Source organism: Hemicordylus capensis, chromosome 2 (assembly GCF_027244095.1).
Source record: "Hemicordylus capensis ecotype Gifberg chromosome 2, rHemCap1.1.pri, whole genome shotgun sequence".
Classification (NCBI taxonomy): Eukaryota; Metazoa; Chordata; class Lepidosauria; order Squamata; family Cordylidae; genus Hemicordylus; species Hemicordylus capensis.
In genome coordinates this window covers 89,024,078-89,030,626 of record NC_069658.1, presented here as the reverse complement: position 1 = coordinate 89,030,626, position 6,549 = coordinate 89,024,078, and the positions used below count along the sequence as shown (strand labels likewise).

The window sequence follows — 6,549 nt, the reverse complement described above, 5'->3', positions numbered from 1 at the left end:
ATTTTGATGCAGTCAGGGGGCAATGGGGGCTTCATCACTGTAACTCTTCATTGAGTCCCCCTTACAGCCATAACCTACAGTAACACATTAGATGTTTACAACAAAATTAACTCTTTGAACAAATATGCACCCCCTATAACTGCAAAAGGAGAAGTATAATTTTCACTATGATTCCACTTTATCATATGTTAACTCAACTCTTCTATTTCAGGACTGGACCCTTGCTTCTCCTGAATGTGGGACCAGTCCTATAGCAGAACAGTGTGTGGTAGAGCTATTCCTTAAAACATAAGAATGTTCTTAGACAGCTTGACTTGCATGTTGGGGGTGGCGAGTGTGATTACTAATGTGTATCTTTTAGATCATCCCTCTTCAATGGGACTGGAAAACCGCAAGCTCCAAAAGTGATGACTTTGGCTTGATTCTTTTCCTGTTTTTGGTTCAGATGCAGATAGAACTGGGAAAGAATGTGAGAGAGTCTAATTAAGCGTAGTTCAAAGGTTTGTATCAAGTCAGGAAACATTAATTGGCATAAATGGTAGATTAGCTAATTGCATCATTAACTGCAAATTTACAATATGCTCTTTTAATCAAAGATGTCCCCTCTGGACCTCAGTGCTGGTAGTAGTTCTATAAATGATCTATGTCTACCTCTTGACTCAAACAATAGCTGTGATGAGGAGTTGTGTGGGATGTTTATACACCCATGGGAAGCTGGGGCTCAGGCGCGTAACAATGATAGGGCAAGGGGAGACAGTTGTCTGGGGGCCCCACTGCCTGGAGGGGCACCCCAGAGGCACCTCATGTGACTCCCCATTGCCCCCTGCCCAGCCCCATAGTCTCTCAGCCACTTGCCCTCTTCGCCGTCTCTCCTGCTTGTTCTGCTGGCCCGCAATCGAAGCAGCAGGCAAGCTGCAAAGAGCTCCTTTTCTCCCGCCTCTCAGCTGATCGGCGGGTGGGCGGGGCTTCCACGGAGGCCTCCGTGTAGGCCGCATTGAAGCCTGAACTCCAGTAGGGCCCAAGCAAGCCAGGAAGGAGGAGGCAGCCAGAGTGTTCTCTGCAGCAGAAGACCCCTTGCGGCCCTGCTTAACCCAGACCAGCATTTGCCAGGTAGAGTGTGAACTCCTTTTTGTGGTTACCTTTCCCGCCCCCCCCCCCATATATAGGGATCTGCTTGCCATAGGGCTTGGATATGGGGGGGGGAGGGACCGAGAAGTCTCTGAAAATTTATTTTGAAACAGCTTGGAAAATTTGCTGACTTAAAAAAACTATCTAAAAAGTCCTATAAGTGGCTTGTTTCATGGCAGAAAATTGCAAAAACTTCTGGAACAGTATTTTATTAATTTTATTTATTCATTCATTCATTTATAAATGCACTTATGTTCAAGTTGTTTTGCAACCCAGAAGGTCTGAGTGAGAACTGTGAAGCATGTGTGGTGCTTTTATTTTATTTTTCTTGTGTGTGAACTGCTCCCCAATAACTTGCAGGGACTTCAGGGTCAATCTGGCCAACATGTGAATGCAGCACCTCCATTCCAGAGGAGATGTGTCTTAAAGGGCTTTAAAAGCCTCCTGTGAAAAACCTCCTGCAATCAAACTTGACTGAATTTGTTCAGAATTCTGAGAAAACAAACATAGGTTCACCCTGCATGGTTGAAAGTCTCCTTTGCTAATCTGCAGCGAGGGGCCCATTTTAATAATTCATCTTTCTAGTGTGTTCTAGGCATTAAAAGTAATACAAATGTATAGTACTCAATGTATATCACTATATATTGTGACGTGTGTGTGTATTCAGTGAAATGTATTTGCAGGCAGCATACTTATTTTGGAATATCAGACTTAAATCCTTGGGGGCCTGGGGTGTGCGGAGGCCCTGGACTTTGGGGGGGGGCCCATTTTAAAATCTTGTCTCTGGGCCCACTCCAACCTTGCTACGCCCCTGCTGGGGCTACCATATTCATTCAGAGTTGGGGCACTCTGTGTAAGCAGGCCATCATCAACATCAAATGAGTAAAACATGCAGAACATTGGAGGGAGGAGAACTGGTTTTGTGGTAGCAAGCATGACTTGTCCCCTTTGCTAAACAGGGTCTGTCCTGGTTGCATAAGTATTGGAGACTACATGTCTGAGCATTGTAAGATTTCCCCAATGGAGCCACTCTGGGAAGAGCATCTGAAGGTTCCAAGTTCCTTCCCTAGTATCTCCAAGATAGGGCTGAGAGAGACTCCTGACTGCAACCTTGGAGAAGCCACTGCCAGTCTGTGTAGAAAATATTGAGCTAGATGGACCAATGATCTGACGGTATATGGCAGCTGCCTCTGTAACATTCTGACAGCACTGAAATGAAAGAACTCCATGTGCCTTTTGGTGCTTGGAGCTCCATGACTGCATGAGAAGCCCAACATGGCAACCAGAGTGTTGGGCTAACCCAGGGGCATAGCAAGATTGGAGTGGGCCCTGGGATAAAAAGTGAAGATGGACCCTCTCACCTCTCTGCCTTCTTCCAAGAGGCAAGAAGGGCAGAAGGAAGAGCAGGATGTTGCTCAGCGGGCAGGCCTCTTCTTCCTCAGGGGCCTGGAGACACACACACAACCCCACTTAATTATAGTGATACTCTTTTGAGCAGCTAACCCCTGCTAAATGGTTAGTTAACTAACCCCTGCTAACTGGGCAAAAAGGCACTTTCTAAAGTGGTTGCTCTCCTATGTGCAACTCTCCCTATTCAATCCAGCACTAGGCTGCTCTAATGGCTGTTGCTGAAACTGCTCTAATGGCTGTTTCTTTATTATTCCCTTTGGGACAGGAAACAATTTTTTAAAATTCCTTTTGCTATGTAAAGCACTTTGACAACTTTTTGGTCTAACCATATTAATAACAATCAACAATAATAATTTATAATACAACTATATTAGTAAATCTAGTCTGTGGTATTTATTAACCATTCCCAGAATATTACTTATACAGAGATACCATATTTTAATGTTAATTATTAACCCTTTTTAAAAAATTGATCTTTTAAAAAGTACTCTGTTACTATGAAGGAGGATAAGCATTTAAAAAAAACATTTACGGGGGAAATAAAGTTCTGTTGTGCAGATAAACAAAATTAACTGGTTCATAGTTGGCCTTAAAGATCAGGACTACACAACTCCAGCCCTCCTGCAAATGCTAGCCTACAACTCCCATCAATGAAAGAATTCCCAATGTGGCTGGGAATGATGGGTGTTGTAGTCCAACCACAGCTGTAGGGTCAGAATTGTTCAGCCCTGCTCTAGATAGTAAGACATATACAGTCAACCTGACCACAATCCTCCATGCTTTGTGGTTTTCTAGACAGCAATAAAACATGCTATAAACAGAGCTTGCAAATAAATATAAGCTGAGAGTCGAGACATACTACAAATTCCTTGTGTCTTTTCTTCCAGGATCTGTCAGGAAGGTCACACTGGAAGAATGTCTTCTGATCTCTCTTCTAGTCTATTGGGCATTCAGGCTGCCTATTTAAAGGCATTCTTTTTCCTCAGTGTGCTACATTTCCCAAATATTTTATATGTCACTAGTTAGCAAACACTTGGTGATGAAAAAGGAAAAGTTCATTGCATTAGCAATTCAGCTCCATTATCTCCATCCATTCTTCTGGATGGAGGCAATTATTTTGACCCATTCAGTGGTGCTTCAAGAGGATATGTAATGGCCTAAGTCGCCTGGTTCCAGGATAACTCAGAGAATCCCTCTTCCCATAGAAATATCACCATATGTAGTGCAAAAGTCATGTGACCCAGCTCAGAGGACCATGACCGTCTGAGATTAGGCTAGTGTCCATGAGGAGCAGGGCCTTTTCTGTGATGACCCCCGTTCTATAGAATTCTTTTTCCTGGAAAATTCACCAGACCTGCTATATTCTATCCTTCAGAAGACTAGTTAGACTTTATCATTGTCTTTATTCAAGAAAGCCTGTAGATGACCTAGCTAGCTGGGCTTTTTCATGTTCCATCAGATTTCCTCTGGATTCATGCGAGTTTTGTGGTCTTATTAATGCTCTAATCTGGTTCAAATATTTAATACAGTTGTCCCTCGCCAATCACAGTTTTCCCAATTGTGGATTTGAGTATCTGCAACTGGGAAATTGTGACCGCTCTCACCAACTGAGACCCAAGTATCCACGGTTTGGTGAGGGGTTTTTTTTTTTTTTTTAAATTGATGGTCGGGAAGGATTTCTGGGGGTCAGGGGGCCTTTCTGAGGGTCAGGGGAACATTTCTGGGGGCCAGGGGTTGGTTTTTAGAGTTCAATGGGCAATTCTATCTGTTTTCTACTATATTTTGCAGTCTTTTCTCAACCGCGATTCCCCTAACCCCCTGTTTGCCATTGCTTTCAATGGCTCTTCAACCGCAAATTTGCCAACCGCGAGGTTCTGGGAACGGAACCCTTGCAGTTGGTGAGGGATGACTGTATTGCTGTGCTCTATTGGATTATTTTTCTGCTTAAAAAAAAAAAAGATCCAACAGCTGCTAACGCAGCTCTGGCCATTTAACTCCCGAAAGGGCCGCGAGGCGCCTTCGGGAGTTAGACTTAGGCTGGTGCTGTGTTCGCGGCACAGCCAGGAGCAGCTCTTCCCTGCCTTAAAATCTAACTCCTGAAGGGGCCGTGCAGCTCCTTCGGGAGTTAAAATGCCGGCGGAGCGTTTGCGGCGCAGCCAAAAGCTGCTTCTGGCTGTACTGCGAATGCAGTGCAGCCCCAGTCTAGCTCCCGAAGGGTCTGTGCGGCCCCTCCGGGAGTTGAATGGCTGGCGCTGCAAACGCAGTGCTGGCCTGACTCCCATCTCCCGAACGGAGCCGTGGGGCTCTGATCGAGAGCCAGACAACACCCACTGCGTCTGATGACAGACGTGGGGGCCGGGGTCACCACCACAGCCACACACGGGCCGCTGGTGGTCAGGCTCTGTGCTTGGATAGTCATGTTTTAAGACCTGCTTCTACTTGCATTTCTTCCTGTTACTCCACACAGGAGATACTTCCTGTCGCTAAGAGAGGCCCCCACAAGATTGCCAGTGCAGCTTCAGGCAATGAGTGTCCTAGAGAGAAGTGGGACCACAACAATGCTGCTAGAGAAACAGGGGCTTTCATACTTCACAGCTAAACCCAGAGGTACCCTACCACATTTGCCAGCTCTAGAGGTGATCCAGAAAGGAGAGGAAGTTTACTGTGCCAACCTAGCCAGTCAGCAGCAATGCAGAGGCTCACTTGGTGCTGTCATTTTGTTCTTTTAGACACCAGGTGGAGAGCCTTTTTTCACTCCAGCTTTTTAAAATTATTTTTTGTAATTGATTTTAAAAGATATTTAAAATGTATTGCAACTTGTATTTTTTATTTTGTGCTATAATTTGTTTGTCATGCTCATGTGTTTTTATTGGATGTTTTTAAATGTTGTGTCATGAGCTGCCCAGAGAACAATTTTTTATGGGGCAGCTAACAAATAGTGTATTTACTATTACTACTATGCCTGGAGAGAAGCACCAGCAAAATTGGTAAAAACCATTAAAACAATCTTCCTTTTCAATTTTTGGACATTTTGTATCCAAGACAACACTTTCCCTGCATCCTGGACAGGATATCTGATTCCTGGGCTGTCCGGGCCAATCCTGACATATGGCAACCCATGTTGACTCCTTGAGTCAGGACTTAAAACCCTTTGGGCCCCTTCAAGTGCTATAATTCAGCATCAGAACAAAACTCCAAATTACAGAGTTCAAGTCTGTATACAGTGAAGTGTAAGTAAGTCATATCTCCATTGATGGTAATTTCTAGTGAAGCCTTTTTCCTTTTAGCATGACTAAATACCAAGGAATTAACACCTCCTACACATAACAAAGGGGTCACACATTCATTACCAACTCAGATCATCTAGCAATAGAATAACACACACATGCAGAAGAGGATTGTGACCAAAGTGAGAATTATGAAAAAGAAAGCTTCTGTTCGGCTAACCTCATCAAAGAAGAGTGTGCTCAACAGCACAAACACTTCCTGTGTGTTGTCTTTAACTTCCTGAATAGTGTGAATATGTGGGTAGAACATGTTTGTGTATTACTCTCCATTACTGTATCACATGTCCATGAGGCATAAACAGCACACATGGCTGAACGAATTAACAAGGAAAGAAGAAGAAAGGGCCTATTGACACATCTCTTCTTATTTGTGGAGCTCTACCCTGATTTCCACAGGAGGGGAATTTATGAGTCATGGGAAGATGTCCCTCCAGTTCTCAGACACATAGATTTGAGTGTGTTGGCATTTTGAGGGGGAAACAAATGGTCCAGACTTTTTTTTTTTGTTATCATGGATTGAAAACATTGTTTTGGGCAGCTTTATGCAAATAATATATCCGCAGACAGGCCAATAAAAAAAAATCGAGTGCACAGGTTAGGGATATGTGAACTAGCCTGAGATCAAGCCGGTTCACCCTCAAACTGGTAGGCCTGCTGCTCAGTAAGGATGGTGAAATGTTAGCAGGTGACAAAGAGAAGGTGAAACTGGCTCAACTCCTATTTT

The 6,549-nt window shown here is 44.1% G+C and overlaps 1 long non-coding RNA gene across 1 annotated transcript; it reads left to right on the top strand.

Annotated features, from left to right (window-relative positions):
- Positions 1–1,011: 1,011 nt before the first annotated feature.
- LOC128346473 (uncharacterized) lies at positions 1,012–5,557 on the top strand. The gene is made up of 2 exons (XR_008316981.1): positions 1,012–1,110; positions 5,006–5,557. It is a non-coding gene; the product is annotated as an uncharacterized LOC128346473 (long non-coding RNA).
- The last annotated feature ends 992 nt before the right edge of the window (positions 5,558–6,549 follow it).